The sequence below is a fragment of the Aplidium turbinatum genome, chromosome 4, assembly GCF_918807975.1.
Source record: "Aplidium turbinatum chromosome 4, kaAplTurb1.1, whole genome shotgun sequence".
Classification (NCBI taxonomy): Eukaryota; Metazoa; Chordata; class Ascidiacea; order Aplousobranchia; family Polyclinidae; genus Aplidium; species Aplidium turbinatum.
The window spans coordinates 34,216,939-34,234,372 of record NC_137475.1 but is presented as its reverse complement, the minus strand read 5'-3'; positions in this window follow the sequence as shown (position 1 = coordinate 34,234,372).

The following is a 17,434-nucleotide window of genomic DNA, read 5'->3' as shown; positions in this document are numbered from 1 at the left end:
TCTGATAGTAGGCTATTACAAATAATAACTGTGGTAATTGTGATATATGGTGCAGTTGCGATTGTTTCTGTAATATTCATTTTTAAAAGAAATAAGTTACAAGTAAAAATATGAATCATCAATGACCTTGTTGATGATAGGTCAGCAGGTTAGCGCATGACTTCATGAACGAAGAAGCTTTAAGATCAAGCGGCGCTGGTTCGACTCTTTGGGTGTGTGCTTGAGCAAAGCACGTTATGGACTGCTCTCCATTCAGCGAGCACCTAATGAATGGAATAATTTTCCGGCAACAACACTCCAGCAATGGAAAACTTCACTCTGTCAATCTCGGGAACCGGCACTGTGTCAAAAGCCTCTACAAGAATGCGAATCCCCTATCAAGTCCGAAGATACAGATTCAAAACCAAGCCAATTAAGTTACCAGTACTAAAATTTCCTACCAACACGCCACCCGCCTGGGGAATCATATCTATGCTAAAATAAAAATTTATACTAAAGTAGCCTACCTTGATAGCCTGTCACGTATGGAGCTTGAAACTTAAAAAATTAGCTTACGACTACATAAGCGTAAATGAAACTTCAATAATCTAGTCACTTGCTCTACTGTATTTCATAGCCTATAAGCAACCGAAATACCTTCCCAGCACAAAGATGCAACATTTGACTTTGTAGAAAAAAGTATTTGAGTAGAAAGAAGGTGTTGTACTTAACCTTCTTTCTGACTTGTGTGTGCAAGCACTGCCTTTTCCAGACCAGCCTTAATTGTTTACCAACAGCAAATAGACAGTTAATTTATAACTTTTCACAGACAAATCAGTGCTAAATTGGGAATAACCTTGAGCAAACGATGACGTATGTTTTTAAATGTTCCATTGATTACAAACAACCCTGGATTAATTAAGCTGTTGATAAAGATCACCTACTTCACTCCTTGAAAAACGTAAGTCAGGTCTACTTTAAGTCTCTGCATAACCATAGGAGATAGAGGGCAAGGGGGATGATCGATTTCCCGCTGAAAACTAAAAACGTCGAGAATTTGAGCAAATTGTCCAAGTATTTGGGCAAATCAACTTTACCATGATGTTTCGACATCTCACCAGTTTACAAAGTTTCTATAATTGTTATAAGCTATGAAATACGTATTTTTCAATGAATGCAAAATGTATGATTATCAATTTTGGAAACTATTGCATGTGGTATTGCAATTTGGGCAGAATGATAAGTTTCGATTCAACATCTGCAAAAAGTAAGTGTTAAAAAGTACAATTGGCGAGCAGAGGTAAGCTTATTTACCAGCTTGTAGGCTACATTTTTTTACCGGTAGAATTCTAAAGCCTGCTGGGTACTGGTAACTTTATGAGTTTTTTTTGCTTTTTTCTCTATATCCTACTAATGCAGTTATTTGTAAAATCATTTGGGCAAAAATGTTTACTTATTTGGACAATTAAATTTTCCCCATGATTTTTCAACATTTAACCAGTTTAGAAACTTTGTAGCTTACCTCTGCTCAGACACAGACAGGTCTATAAATGTAAAGTTACGTCAGCCTTATTTACCTGGGTTGAACGTTTTGTTGCCTGTGTTTTCGTAGCCTACACTGCCAAGTTGATGACTGTGGAGTTATTAGACTACACTACCTTAGGAATTGTGAGCATAGCCGTGCAAGCCACGTGGGCAGGGGGCAGCTGCTCCTACTATTGTCAAAAAACGTCGCATGTTGTAGTCGGCAAAAATGTAAAAGTATTTGGCCAAAAATGTACAATATTTGGAAGAACTATGTTATACATAAAAAGCGGGGACATAGTGAGTATCCGATAAAAAGCTATATTAACTACCTCTTTGATCTTTCTATGAAACTGTTAAATTCAATATGTTAATTTTGCACCAACAAAATATGAAATTATCTGAATCTGATCAATCCTTTTATTAAACTATCCAAATCAACATGTTAATTTGGGCACTGACAAAATATTAATTTATCTGGATCTGATTATCATTTCAATGAAACTGTTCAAATCAACATGTTAATTTGAGCACAACAAGAAATGAAGTTATCTGAATCTGCTTAATCTTTCTAAGAAACTGTCCAAATCAACATGTGAGGCTACAGTAATATAGCCTATTGGGTCCCAAAAAATATGAAATTACCTGAATCTAATTAATCCTTCCATGAAACTGTAGTCCCATGCGGCTATGATTGCGAGTAACGTTGCGTTTTTTAAAATATATTTGTAAAGACAAAGTTTGGGCGAATTTTGTTTCCCCCCCAAAAAAATGTTTTACTCACCTACGGCTATGAGTCTGTGGCAGGAGTAGGACACGCCATTAACGTCGCTTGGGCTTATCACTTATGAGGAGCGCCAATGAGACTTTCTTAAATGACTCAAATGCACATTAAATGAAAAAACAGATATATATTTGTTTTTTCAAGTTAATTTTACTTTTTATAGACAACATTTCTCTTCATCTACTGTAGATGCCTAGAGGCTAGCGATATGTCACGCAGTGCAAGTCTTTATTCACATGTGCAACAAATGCAATGCAAGCTCGAGCTTTCTATGCAAGAGCTCAACAGATTTCTTTGCAGTTTTTTTAATAGATTTTTTTTCTTTCTGCTGTAAAAAGATAAAGGTAGCCACATACTTTTCACCAAGCGCTGAGAGACAATACTAAATACACTATTCATGAATCATGACATTTATGCTTTCAGCACTAACGAAAGTATTAGGTGCTGGGCAGTTCCTTTCTTTCGACCGTTTTTCCTCCAGAAACTACACCCATCCAATTTACTACACCCAGGATAAACCGATAAAGGCGGTGTTTTGCAACAACTAAGTCCATTTATACTCTTGGCAAGCCCGTGTTTAGAATTATTTTGTCACCAAGTGTTTCGTGAGCTAAAATGATAAGATTTAAAAAAAATTGAGGAACCCTGCCTTTGAGTAACACTGATCAGGTTACTCACAAGTCACAACCACCTACAGCCACCATGCAAAAAGTTAACATGGCCTATCTCCGCTTAACAAAGGCATCCGAGTGGGGAAAATTGGGATGCAAGTGCTAGCACTTTGTGCACGGCAAATCTTTATCTTATTCACTCGACAGCTGAATACTATGCACCCACTTGGTGCCATAGTGCTGCCCGCCCGACTAACGCTGTGTTGCGTATGGTGACTGCTGGGTGCTTACGCCAAACTCCAACGAACTACTTTTCTATATTTGCAGACATCCCACCACTGGGATTTAATGAAAGGAAGCCATTACTCACTTGGCTTGTCCGAAAAAGCATCCCAAACAGCCACTCTGCACAAAATTTAATAGGCCTGTACCCAGTGCTGTATTCGTAAAAAAAGCACAGGGTATACTGTCAGATTCGCCACAATGATAAATAATACACAACTTGTAAAACACTAATCTTTATTCTATTTCTACCATAACATGAATTATCAAAATTGGACGAGAGGTACAAAATTGTTTATTTTTCTATAAATACATTCCAAACAGTATACATCTTTAAACTCTTTACAAATTTTGGATCTAGTATTCTTAGCTTGTTGTTGTCGCATCCAGGCTTAGACCTGGTGGTTGAAGATTTAGATTAAGTGGACGGGAAGACAAGGAAGCCAATCTTCGTGTCCACCTTCAAACATGCCTTAAAATGTCCTGCCAAAGACACAGCCGCATGCTCTTAAGCGGTATCGAACCGGCGCCTTTCGAGTGCCGTTCCAGGGCTCTCACCACTCGGCAATGCAGCCAGCTATGCAGTCAGCTTAGCTGTATATTGTTCGCTGATCAGTGGTTTAGCAACCATGATCTTACATATTTTTTAGCGCTAAATTGATAGCCACAGGTAGTCCATTGCAATTAATAAACATCAAACAGCTCACATTATTAATGGTCCTCAAAGGGTTAAGTAGTTAGTAGTTGTCAAGAATTAAGGATAGCATACGCACTCTCTTTGGAAAACCGGAGGGTATACTCATAGTTGCTCGAAAAAGCAGAGAGTATACTGCGTATACCGCCGTATACCTTCGAATACAGCACTGCCTATACCACGAATATTTGTCCGGCATGTGAAGTTCTTATACGACAGCTGCCAATAACCCAGTGTAATCATTTAGCAGACATAACACCAGCGCATCACACTGGATGGAAGATCTTTGAATGCAGATTGGTGTGTCATCAACACCAGCCTCCACATAATACCAAGCAACACGGACAAATAGAGAAGCTACATCGCCTCAAATGATTCAATCGATTACGAATATTTATAAAATTGAGCCACTTTTATCCTAGTATAAACAAGCGGCGTTTGGCTTCTTAAGCGGCCTAAAAATGTCAGGCGGAACCACAAACTGCAGACAATGCCTTTCTTGAATTCCCCATTTATTGTCATCAAAAAGTCTGAGTCTCTGTATGAAATTCCCTCAATTTTTTAACTACAAAAAATCGTCTAAGGCTTGCAATGAGCGGTGCACTATCGCTCCCATAACAAGCTTCATGATGTACAAAGCAACGTAGCGATAGTTGATTTTCTGTGCTCATCTACAAAGTTTCAGCTGATTTGCATTCACGCGACCATGTTGCATGTTTTTAAAAGAAAAAAAAAACTTAACCACCATTCTGCCAAGATTAAAAATCTAAATTGTCCGCTAAGTAGCGCTAAAAACACGCCATTTAAATTAATTAAATGGACATTTATAGCAGTGAAGATAAAAGTAGTTAAGTTTTCGAAACGTTTACTGAACATGAGTTTAGTGTCTACATTCGGAGTTATTTATTTCTTGCTTAAAATAACAAGCATTCTTTTTAAACTTCGCAAACTTTGAATTTCCATAGTTTGATCGCTGTGAAAAACTTTATTTTTACTTGTGGTTAATTTTGCATAACCAAGCTTTTTCTCCAACAAAGCACTTTGCGGCATGCAAAGACAAAATTAAGTGTATTAAACGAACAAAAAAGTTAGTTTTTGAAAGTGTTGGGTGAGACCAACGTATTTGAAATAGGCAAAAGCCGTAGCCTAGCAGACTTAACTGAGTACAAAAAAAAGCACCAAGAAACGAATTTGAATTTGGTTCGCTTTTTTTGCAAAAACCCTAAGGGACATTGTTTGTAATGCAGAACCTTCATTAAAGTTTATAATCTCGAAATTATGGGTGTTTCCCACTAGTTCTTAGTTTGGGTTGCCATTAAGTGTCTTTGCCTATACACAACCGCGTGCTCTGGAGCGGAGTCAAGCCCGCGTCCTTTCGAACATCGCGCAGACGTTCTCACCACTCGGCTACGCAGCCGACAACAATAATTAAATGAAAAGTAATTGAAGACTGTTATTTTATGTGAGCTCTTATTCGACAGCTGCAGTAAGCGTAATACAATTTAAGTTATATACATTTTGAGTAATATTGTTTGATTTTGGCAGGCTACATTTGTGAAAAAGTCACAAAAACTGTACGTAGAATAAAAATATTAGCTTTTGTCAATATTTATTTTAATAAGTTCTTCTAAACTCCGATGACAGATTTTTTTTTCATTGTCAATAACTGATTCATTCATTTTTTTTTTTTTTTGATATTCAGCTTCGGTAGAGAGTTTGTCTTGTTGAACCATAGACATACGAAGCCGAGCAACGTTATCAAGTTTAACATATTAGAGATTATTATATTTACAAAAAACACAAAACTACGCATGTCTTTTATCTCGTGCCCGTTTGGTTTGCTCGACGGACTTATTGTTCCACAATGAAACTAACAAGTTGAAAAATATGCTACATTTAAATGGATACCCATCATACTTTTTTGATAAAATATTAAAAGCTTTTTTGGATACGAAACCGAAAGATAAACCCGAAGAAGACGATTTTAGCAACTTTTTTTTATGTACCATTCTTGGGAAAAGATTCGGTAAGATTTTCAAAAAATCTAGCTAAAATTGTCAAAAAGAAATTTGATTGTGACATTTACCCTGCATATAGAACGTTCAAAGTAGGCAGATATTTCCAGCTGAAGTAGCCTACGCCCTTTGCTCTATGTTCTAATGTCGTTTATTAATTTAGTTGTTTGCGTGATGCAAGCCTGACGTACATCGGTATGTCAACAAGCCATTTATCGACTAGAGCTGGGGAACACCTCAATTTGAATTCTGTACAGAAAAGCGCAATTAAAGATCACATTTTCTCATGTACAGAATGTCAAAACAACGTTTCTATCAAGCAATTTGAGATCATGTCCAGAGGCAGGTCTGAGTATCAAATTAAGATCTTGGAAGCCTTGTACATAAAACGTCACAATCCACTTTTGAACAGACAATTGTTTGCTTGCGGGTCGTCTTTCTTGCTCTCTGTATTTTAAAATTAGTTTTTTCGCACCTTGCCTTTCTACCATATCATGTGATCTATTAACACCTTTTGATGCAGTTACCTTTGATTCTCATGGAGATCGTTGAGTTTGAGCTAGTCAGAAGTACTGTGCAGTTTTTGTCTTTTCCTGTTTATAGATTTAGTTAACCATTGTATTTTATTCAGATGTAGTTAAGTTGTATGTATATTATTCCTGAAGAGGACATCTTGTGATGTCGAAAACGTTCGATATTTAATTGTTGCGTAGTTTTGTGTTTTTTGTAAATATAATAATCTTAAATATAAAAACAGAGAGAGACTGTTCACCAGGCATTTGGTAATAAAATTAGTTTGCGTTCTTCTGGTGACTATATACTAGGTTACCTCGTGATGTTAAAGATGATAACTAGCTTTTGTATTTCCGACGTTTCGTCAGTCAGCACGACTGACTTTATCAAGGTGGCTAAAACAGGTTAACACAACCTGTTCAGCAACGATGGCACAACACAAAAACATACTGATAAAATGAGTAAAGTAAAGCAGCAAGAATCAGAATTAAAACACGCAACGATACCTAGAGGTTAAACTAAATGCAGTGAATGCCTAAAACCAGTAGGCTACTTTCCAACAGCGTAAATTTATCTATCTATTGGGCCACTGTCAAGAAACGTTGAAAAAACATCAGACGAGACAGAAAACAATGGGATTAGCAATAACAATGGTAGAGAAGACGCACTGAGAATGGAAAAGGTGAAGCTGAAGTTAAAGTAATTTTTTGTACACAGAGGGGAAATTCTGACCATCTTTTTGGTTAAGAGCATGTTGTGCCTTCTGGTTTATGTACCATTTTTCTGTGAACAATCTTTTTGTATAATCCTTTTCAGTTTTAAGAATGGTGGCGTTGGTCCAAGTAATTTTATGGTCTGAATTTATACAGTGTTTGCAAAGAGCGGAATGCTCTGGACGTTGAAATTTAATAGCTCTTTGGTGCTCGTTGATTCTAGATTTAAGATCACGTTTTGTCTGTCCAATGTAGATTAAATCACAGTCATGACACGGAATTTGGTAGATCAATCCGGAAACTTCACCTTCTTTCATGGGGTCTTTAGCGGAGGGAAGGTATTTACCTATTGTCAGATAGGGTTTCATCGCAACCTTGATTCCTATGTCATAGAGGATACGCTGAATTTTGTCGGTTACCCCCCTTATGTAAGGAAGACAAGTAAAAGATTTATAAGGAGGAAGTGAAGGTTTCGGTTTGGGTCGCTGTATGCAAGCAAGTTTTCGTGGAAAGCCGTTGAGCATTAAAGTGTTGTGAATGTTTTTCTTGTGGTGTGAACGTTCAGAATCATCCGTTATGTGAGTGTCCAGTCTGTTGTACAATGTTTTGGCCACTGTGAGTTTTTGATGCTTGGGGTGATGTGAGTTGAACTGCAGGTATCTGTCTGTATGTGTTGGTTTTTTGTGTATGGTAGTGGTTAGTTTCTTGTTGTTGCTATGGCGAACCACTTTAACATCCAAAAATGAAATTGTGCCAGTGACTTCATGTTCTATGGTAAATTGAATGGATGATGAAATGCTGTTAAGATGCTTGTGAAAATCATTAACTGCAGTTTTTTTGATGATGCAAAACGTGTCGTCAACATATCTAACCCATAATTGTGGAGGAGTGTGAAAAGTGCTGATGGCTTTGCGTTCAACGAATTCCATGAAGATGTTAGCAACAACTGGAGAGATGCAGGAGCCCATCGGCGTACCATAAATTTGGCGATACAACACATCTTTATAACAAAAAACAGTAGATTGAAAACACACTTTTAAAGCTTGAATCACATCATCTGCAAACCCTATCTGACAATAGGTAAATACCTTCCCTCCGCTAAAGACCCCATGAAAGAAGGTGAAGTTTCTGGATTGATCTACCAAGTTCCGTGTCATGACTGTGATTTAATCTACATTGGACAGACAAAACGTGATCTTAAATCTAGAATCAACGAGCACCAAAGAGCTATTAAATTTCAACGTCCAGAGCATTCCGCTCTTTGCAAACACTGTATAAATTCAGACCATAAAATTACTTGGACCAACGCCACCATTCTTAAAACTGAAAAGGATTATACAAAAAGATTGTTCACAGAAAAATGGTACATAAACCAGAAGGCACAACATGCTCTTAACCAAAAAGATGGTCAGAATTTCCCCTCTGTGTACAAAAAATTACTTTAACTTCAGCTTCACCTTTTCCATTCTCAGTGCGTCTTCTCTACCATTGTTATTGCTAATCCCATTGTTTTCTGTCTCGTCTGATGTTTTTTCAACGTTTCTTGACAGTGGCCCAATAGATAGATAAATTTACGCTGTTGGAAAGTAGCCTACTGGTTTTAGGCATTCACTGCATTTAGTTTAACCTCTAGGTATCGTTGCGTGTTTTAATTCTGATTCTTGCTGCTTTACTTTACTCATTTTATCAGTATGTTTTTGTGTTGTGCCATCGTTGCTGAACAGGTTGTGTTAACCTGTTTTAGCCACCTTGATAAAGTCAGTCGTGCTGACTGACGAAACGTCGGAAATACAAAAGCTAGTTATCATCTTTAACATCACGAGGTAACCTAGTATATAGTCACCAGAAGAACGCAAACTAATCTTAAATATGTTAAACTTGATAACGTTGCTTGGCTTCGTATATTTTGATATTCATTTCATCAGGGTCCGCATGTTTGAAACCACCTAGCCAAAGAACATCTCACCTAAAGGCGTTTCCGCAAAACATCTGATACTGGAATAAACTAGGTAAAATAAAAATACTTACATGTGTTAACACTGTTGTAAATGCAACAAGCATGCAATAACAAGGTAAACAAAAATTACCATGGGTGCTTTCACAGGATACTTTGTTGTGGTGTCTGACAAGCTTCAAAGGAAATTGTTCTCACCGCCGTTCATTCAGCTCGTTTTTGGACATTCCATAAAGACTGTTAAGCAAAGCCAATTCACCAAGACAAATTCCTTCATGAGGCTGATGTGAATCTTTCTCAAATGATAAAGTACCCCCATGGCCACCTGGAGATGCGGCCTGATTTGTCACATTTTGGAGATTTTGATTACAGCTACTGCTAGTGCTTGACTGACATTTTTTGAGATGTTTTTACTTTTTGCGGTTTCCTAATGACATAAAACTTTTTTGTTGCCTTGGGGAAGCAGTAGCAAATGAAAAAAAGTAAGTTGAAAAACGCTAAATCAGACTGTTGTTGAAAATTAACAGTCTGACTAAAATCTTCGAAATCAAATTTTCTTTGTTTTTCAACATGTGAGGATGTTAAAACCTATTATGTCATCTGGGGAAAAGAGTAAAGAAAGCGTAAAAATCTAATCTTTAGAAAAATTTATTTAAACGTTCGCTCAAAGTTAGAAAAACCTGGAAATTTCTGCAAAATATGACAAATCAGGCCATATCTTTAGGTGGCCATGGTACCCCCGATACACATATAAATTTTATGTAGGGATACAATTATTATACACTCGAAAAAACGGATTGTGGACTCATAAACAGGATTTCATTTAAACTCCGCTATCTGTAGCTTTTGGTGATAAAATCTTAGTCAGTTTAGATTCCTGTTCCTTTGTTGGTTGATTAGTTTCACTTGATGAAGCAATCCCAAGAGACCGCATTGATTCTTAATATGTTTGTCGGGTATGTTGACAATTTGCGCAGGCCTATTCCTTTTGTGTCAATATTCTATCGGAGCATTGTTTGATAGCTTGCCAGCAAATCAGTCCATTTTCATATTTATTTAACCTGTGCACAGCAATTTGTTGACTGTAGCCTAATATGTGGAAAATGACGTTGTTTTTGAAAGACTGTGATTGCATTCAAAATGAATAACAATTCGAAGATTTGCGAACAAAAATTGGCATTGTTTTAATTTAACCAGGTGGTCACAAGGGTAAACCATAATCTCTTCGTGGGAAAATTGTAACACGAAATTCCCGGATCCGTTCGTCTGTATGCAATGACCGAAAGAAACACTCTTCTGAAAACGTCTATTCAAGAATTGTATTTCTGTAAAAATATCCCCAAGGCTGTCGAAGAATGGGAGAAACCCCGTACCCACTAAAACTTGTCACTACAATACAAATTACTGAGATAAAGACGGAAATTTAGTCTAGTTGGTAAGCACAAGCAAAACCGTTTTAATATGCGACCAACTTTTCAAGCAACAATTTTAAGAATGAGAGAACAGATTACGATGTTTCAAACGCACGTAACCATCTTCTGTGACGTAATAATGATAAGCATTATGAAGCTATTCAAGCACCTGTTAAATTTGGCTTACACCATATCTCGTAATTCAAGATTTAACGATTATGTAATGTTTCACAAGTGTGACAAAGGTGATGCAATCTTTGCTTATTTCTAGCAACAGTCCATGACGTAAGACGTCAGGTTCAGCAGACAACGGTTCTATGTGACGTTTGATTTGAAGATTGTCCGTAACACCAGGCATATAACAACTTCGCCGTTATGTAACTCAAGGCTAATCAAGGAATCAAAATCTTATCTTTGTTTAACCATACTGTATTTTGTGGAACTTATAATCAGTGGTGCCGAAGTTAGTTGAGGATTGGGGGGAATAAATCAGCATTTTATTAAATTTTAGACGATTTTGAACATTGGGGGGATGCATATTTTTATAGTCTACACAATTTTAGTGGTACCGGTATTAAGTTTATTAAACAATCACCGAACCTCGGTAAATTAGCTTCTAACGGCATAATATAGGCTACGGATAAGAAATCATGGAGATAAAAGTGCTACCAGTGCTCTTGTGAATGACTGCTACAAGATTAAGAAACAAGCAAAGAAAAATTGGTACCTCCACCAAGATTCGAGCCTATGACCTTCCAATGAATACTTAGTTTTTCAAAAAAAGAAAAAAAAACAGAAGTTATACTTTTCTTCTTGTCCTCACCTTCAATAGAATGATTACACTTAGTAGCCTACACTATAGGACAAAGTCAGTAGTTAAATCGAAGCTACAGAAGAATTAACATCTGCAAATTTATAATAAAAATAATAACTTTCAAACACATCACAACTCACAAGAGCTTGTTACAACCGAATATATTGCGTCTTACGGTAGTGCGCATTGAAAACTCATTGGCAATGTCATTTATGCGGATGTCATTAAAAACATTTTGGTGAATGTTGCAAACAATGCAAGCATTCAACCTTTCCTGCCCCAAAGTATTTCTCAGCCAGGTTTTCAATCTACGAAGATTGGAAAATAGGAAAACTAAAATGATCTTAATCTGCTGGAGTATTTGAGAATAGAGACTAGAGAGGTTTTTACAACTTGGACAATACCGGTAAGCTCTTTTAGCATCGTACAGAGATTTTACTCCTGTTGCCTTTCTGAATGAATCAATTTGATAACTTATCGATTGTCTTTTCAGCTTTGGATAATTTTTGACCATTTCAGTAACTATAAGCTGGTCCTGAAAATTCGTGCAAGTTTTTTATACTTTGTCGAAATGGAATTCAGGCTACTTTCAAACCGTTTGGTCAGTTCAGAGATAACTCTGTCCATGAACTGATTGTAAAGTATTTAATAATGCAGTTGAGTGTCTGCAGTAGCTGCCATCGAGCCTCCCCCAAATCTTTCAGAGTCTCTTCTTTGCCGTGGTGCTTGCAAAGTCGTGATGAAATTAGGAGCAAATTTTTCTGGAAGTGAAACTGCATTTTTGTAATTGTTTTCAAACTCTAAATCACGATATTTCTCTAAAGTGATTTTCAGGGTCTCAAACAGCTCTTCACAAGAGTCAATGTCAAGCTTTTTTCCTTGCAACGTGACACTAAATTGCTCCGTAAGTGCCAAAGGCTTCAAAATCAGCACAAGTCCTAAATATGTTTCAGCTTTAACTAAGCTTGTTACAATTCCTTAATGCTTTTATTTTTGCTTCTAGCGTAGACAGTAGACCAGAAGCAACAATTTTTGACAAACTTTTTGTGATGACATGACAGTTGACCACCGTTGACTGTAATTTTGATAGAAAATATTTTTTTCTAAATTATTGGGGGGGATACTGCCAAAATATTGGGGGGGGGGGGGGGATACATCCCTACCCATTCCCCCCTACTTCAGCACCACTGCTTATAATGTAAATTTAATTTAACTTTTTGTTATCAGAATGGACAGGAAAAGATGTTGTCATTATTGTGGAAATAAAATACAGCGACAAAACCAACAAAAGATAAAGGTGGAAAAACCGTAATAGTTTATGCATGGCCGTGTTAACCGCTCCCGTACCCCGGCTGAGGGGAACCCATGGCCCTGGGGTCTCCTCATTTTAGTCTGTCTGTTTTTTGACTGTTTTAAAAAGTAAAACAAATACCACAGAAGCTCGATAATCAATAGCTAATTAAATCATGCATGGCCGTATTTACTGCTTTCCAAACCCCCGACTGGGAGCCTACCTCTAACTAGGGGCCCACTCATATTTAGTTCATGCAGCGTTTTTCGGCTTGTAATTTTACATTCTTTCCATTTTTTATAAAAACTTTTCTTTTGCTTAACCATATTTCGTTCATCTCGGCGATGTTGGGCATGCACAGTTGGGGATTAGGGGAGTGAGAAGTTTTTGCGTCTAAAAAAAAAAACGAACAAAATGATGCAATATTTCGACGTGAACACTGCTCACTCAAATAGCCTAGTTAATGGATAATATTTAAATTATTAAATTTCAATGTGATTCGAGATAAGTTATGAAGTGAAAATGTCATCTGTGAAGATGGGGACACTTTCTAGCCAGCTCCTGCTGAAAGGCTACAACACATCACTAAGCTAGAAATGTCCAACCTTTTATTATAGTGGCTGTCAATTGTCATTTGAAATAATCGTCACTTTAAATAATTCAATGGGCCGCAGAACCTATAAAATTTCAAGAAAAATGGGTACATAAAGAAGCAATTAAAAACAATTACTTTCATCTTTGAAAATAGGAACAAATAACACACACATAGAAAGAAACAAAAATTTATTTCTACAATACAAAGCCAACGAGATTTTTGACATTGTTTTCCAGCTAAGATGTTATCAACATTTGCATTGAAGGACGTTGTCTTGATTTTTAGGATGTTTGCTGATTGTTTGTTGGTCAGTCTGTTTTTTTCGGCAATTTTGATGTTTTTCATGGATGAAAATAATTCGGGGAGACGATATAAAACAGTGGGCTGAATTGTCAAACGTGGAAGAAGCAAAAAGAGTAGCGGAAGAACGTGACGTGTAGAAACAATTGACAGCCAACCTTCGTCTCTGAGATTGCACGTGATGATTATGCTCTTTGTTTATCTTTATGACGCTGAATTTTATATTTGCTCTTCTTGCTGAGAACACTATAATATAATAATAATTCAATTCACATCAGTTCGGTGTGAAATTGCGTCAATAAAAAGTCTCCATAATTGGCGATTTTCAGCCAACTGTCGCAGTTCTTCCGAGCGTTGCTTTGTAAGAGATCAAACTTTTCACATGAATGTTTCTGCTGGTTTTCCTTGATTTGGTTTGCCATTGACACTATAATGTGCCAAAAACCTTAGATATGAATACTTTATAATGTATTTTTATGTGTGTGTTTGATATCAATACTCTGGATCCGATAAAGTTACTTAGGATTGCCTGATTAGAAAAAAGGTGTGGAAAAGAATAAAGGCAAAAAGTCAAACATACTATAAAATACTAATGATATGTGAACATAAAAAAATTTCTATAGCGCTGAATCTGTAATTACAGTCTTAAGTACATTTAAAACGTCACAAATCTGTCCAGATATTCGAAAACAAAAAAGCACTAATTTGCGCTCCAGTAATGTCCTGCGAACCAATGTCGAGTCAGGCCCTACGGTTGTCAACCCCTTGGATATATGCTTGAGAGTGATGTAGTCTACAAAGACAAAATCGTTCACGGATTATATTTATCATTTTTATTGGTGGATATTATTCAAGAATATAAAAAAGGAAACACTGCTTTTCGATTTTAGAAAAGATATCACGGATCAACAGATAAATTCTATAAAAATGTTTCCATTAGAAAATGACTTATTAGGCTACACAAAGAAACATATGATCCTTCATTTGCTCTGAAAATGGATATGCGATCAAGTGATTAGATGGTTTTGTCATAGAACACGACCGTTAATTGCGGTTTCGATCGAATTTGTCCTTGCTAGATTTCAAAAAAACTACGTGTGCTTTTTACGTCGACTAAACGGTATTAAATATGCATGTTCAGTAAACACAAAGTTTTGGTTTTTCAGAAAATCATCTGTGCCCAAAGTCACTCAGAATTGGTTTTCTCATATAAACGGTTTGCCTTTCTTATTCCCTGATCAATTTACATACAGCTGATCGGAAGAAACCACCAAATGCTTTTTTCTTTTTCTTTTTTAGGAAACGTCAAATCGATGTAAAGTAATACAAAATACATTGCTTGCTCTCCCCAATCTGCTTTATTTTTTCAACGACTTCCTATATAAAAGAGCACTTGCAGATCGTTTTTCAGTTTTACTTCGGCAATTTCAGATGCAGGGTACGATAAAGAAAACTCAACTAATATCTTTTGGGTATCAGAATAACTGAGCAGTAAAATTTTTGATGATTTTCTTATTTTAAATGTAAATATTAAGAATAGCGTCTGACAGCGGTCGGTTGTTAAGCGCTTCGGCGTTAAAAATGTAACAAAATAAGAAAAACCCTCTTTTAAATTTTTTTTCATCGAACTTGACATTTTGTCATTGAAAGCACTGCAACAGCTATGGTTATTTTACAAACTACTTTAAAGTATTTTTAAGATATTAAACGCATGTACTTTATTTTCTTCAGAGTTTAATCTGTTGTCCGTTGGCAAAGTGAACATAAATAAAAAGTGACAGTAGAATTTGCAAGGGGGCAGGTATTGGGCCATGCTCCCTCCTTCCAAAAATGTTGCTATAGCTTGCGCAGGCTATAAGATACTAAAGTGTTAATTTTCTCAAAAAGTGCAAAATTGCATCGAGTGCCCCCTCCCACCATAGAAAATTCTGCGTACGCCCCTGGAAGATGTTATTTTGTTTCCAATAATTGCGTGGATTTGTATGATATGCACATTAGTATGAAAATTAATTTGAAAACATATAAAAGACGGACCATAATATTCAATCCGTTATGAAAACAACGATGAATTGCAATATAATGCAACACTGAAGTTCGGCTATCAATATTAATTTTTTTTACTTTTGTATTTGAATAATCAAATTTTCTTTATTGATTTCAATTAATTAAAATAAGCTGCAAGAACAGTTTAAAAAGCACAGCGGTTTGCTCTATTTTTGTAGTAGGCCTACGGCATAGGCGCAGGGGTGGGCAATGTGCGGCCCGCGTGCCGCATGTGGCCCTTTTCCAGTTTTTGTGCGGCCCTTCATCTTCTTCAAGCTATTTTTTCCCAAATAAGGCTTTTTAAATTAAGGCTATTTTCATCTCGATTTGCACAATTTCGAAGCTTAAGAAATGGTATGACCGTCTTTTCACTCCCCTCCTACCTGTGAAATAAGTTTTGCGCCTGTAGAAATCCAGCTTGAATTGAATTCACTGCAGGAGCATGACATTCTTGTACAAAATTTCAATAAGATAAACTCCATTGCTGAAAATATGAATTAGTGTTTATTTGATGTGCGGCCCTCCTATAAGCATTACATTTTCTTAACTGGCCCTTGTGTTAAAAAGGTTGCTCACCCCTGGATAGGGTATGAGCTGTGTAGCCGTTAGTGTTGGCCTGGTCTGCTTAAAACGTTTGAATTTTTAACTAATAGGAAAATTTTTGTATTGCACAGTATCGAATTTTCGTGTATACGTTAAGAGTTCATCATATTCCGAAATTTGTGAATATTTTAATGTTTGACAGCTTCCACTTGGATGGATACATGAGCGGCAGCTTGGGCGACCTTCAAATAAAGAACCATTAAACTGAAACATTTTTCAGTTTTACTGTAAATAAGATCTTTTTTTAAGGAATGCAGATACCAATATGTAGTAATTTGCAAAGGGAATATATATTTTTTATCTAAAATTTTGTTGACAACTTTACCGATTTTTAAAACAAGCCCAATCTGTGGATGACTGTGTCGGCAGGGCCCACAAGAGGGGGGGGGGGGACAACCGCTGCATTGCACCGGGGCCCGGTGAGTTCAAGGGGGACAAAATGTCTAAATTTACGCGATAAAAAGATTAATTTCAACGATTTTGCATGAAATATTGTTTTTATATTAGTTCCGTATGTCGAATGGAGCCCCCTTATGGGTAGCCTAGGCTATGCCCTTTTTTCAAATTACAGAATTATCAATTTTTTTGAGTTTAAGGGGGCCCGACAAAATGTTTAAATTTGCGTGCTCAGGTCGATTTTGCATAAAATATTTATTTTTATATGAATATTAGTTTTATATTTTGAATGGACCCCCCTCATGGGTATGCTCTTTTTTAGAACAACAAAATTTTCATTTTTTTGCGTTCAGGGGGCCAATAAATTGTTTAAATTTGCATGTTGAGGTCAATTTTGCATAAAATGTTTTTTTATATTTTGAAGTTGGTATTCCTTATATGAAGTTGGTATTTCTTAATGTCATGAACAATAGCAATGCATTCATCCTAAGTTTGCTGCCCTAGTCTCTGCAGATTTCAAGGTCAGAAATGGTATTGTATGTTAATGTAAAGCTGTAAGCACACATATGCAATGCTATGTCAGCCATGTCGGATAGTATTGCAATTTTTATCTTCGAAATGGCAGATTTTACCCACTTGTTGCCATGGTTACAATCAGGGGTTGCTAGAGTTAGGAAGGGTTAGAGTTAGGAAAGGTTAGGGTTTTGGTCTTTGCCCAGGACTAAAAAAAATTTCCAAAATACAAGTTTTTGTTTTCAACAGCTATAAACTTTTCCTCAAATTAGGGCAGAATTCCATATCTGACAACGCTATTGAAGCTATATTTACGCAATGTAGTGTTTTAGCATTTTACAACATTTTATCTTTGTGTATAACTAGTGTGTATCTGTAAATTTAAAGTTATATTTACA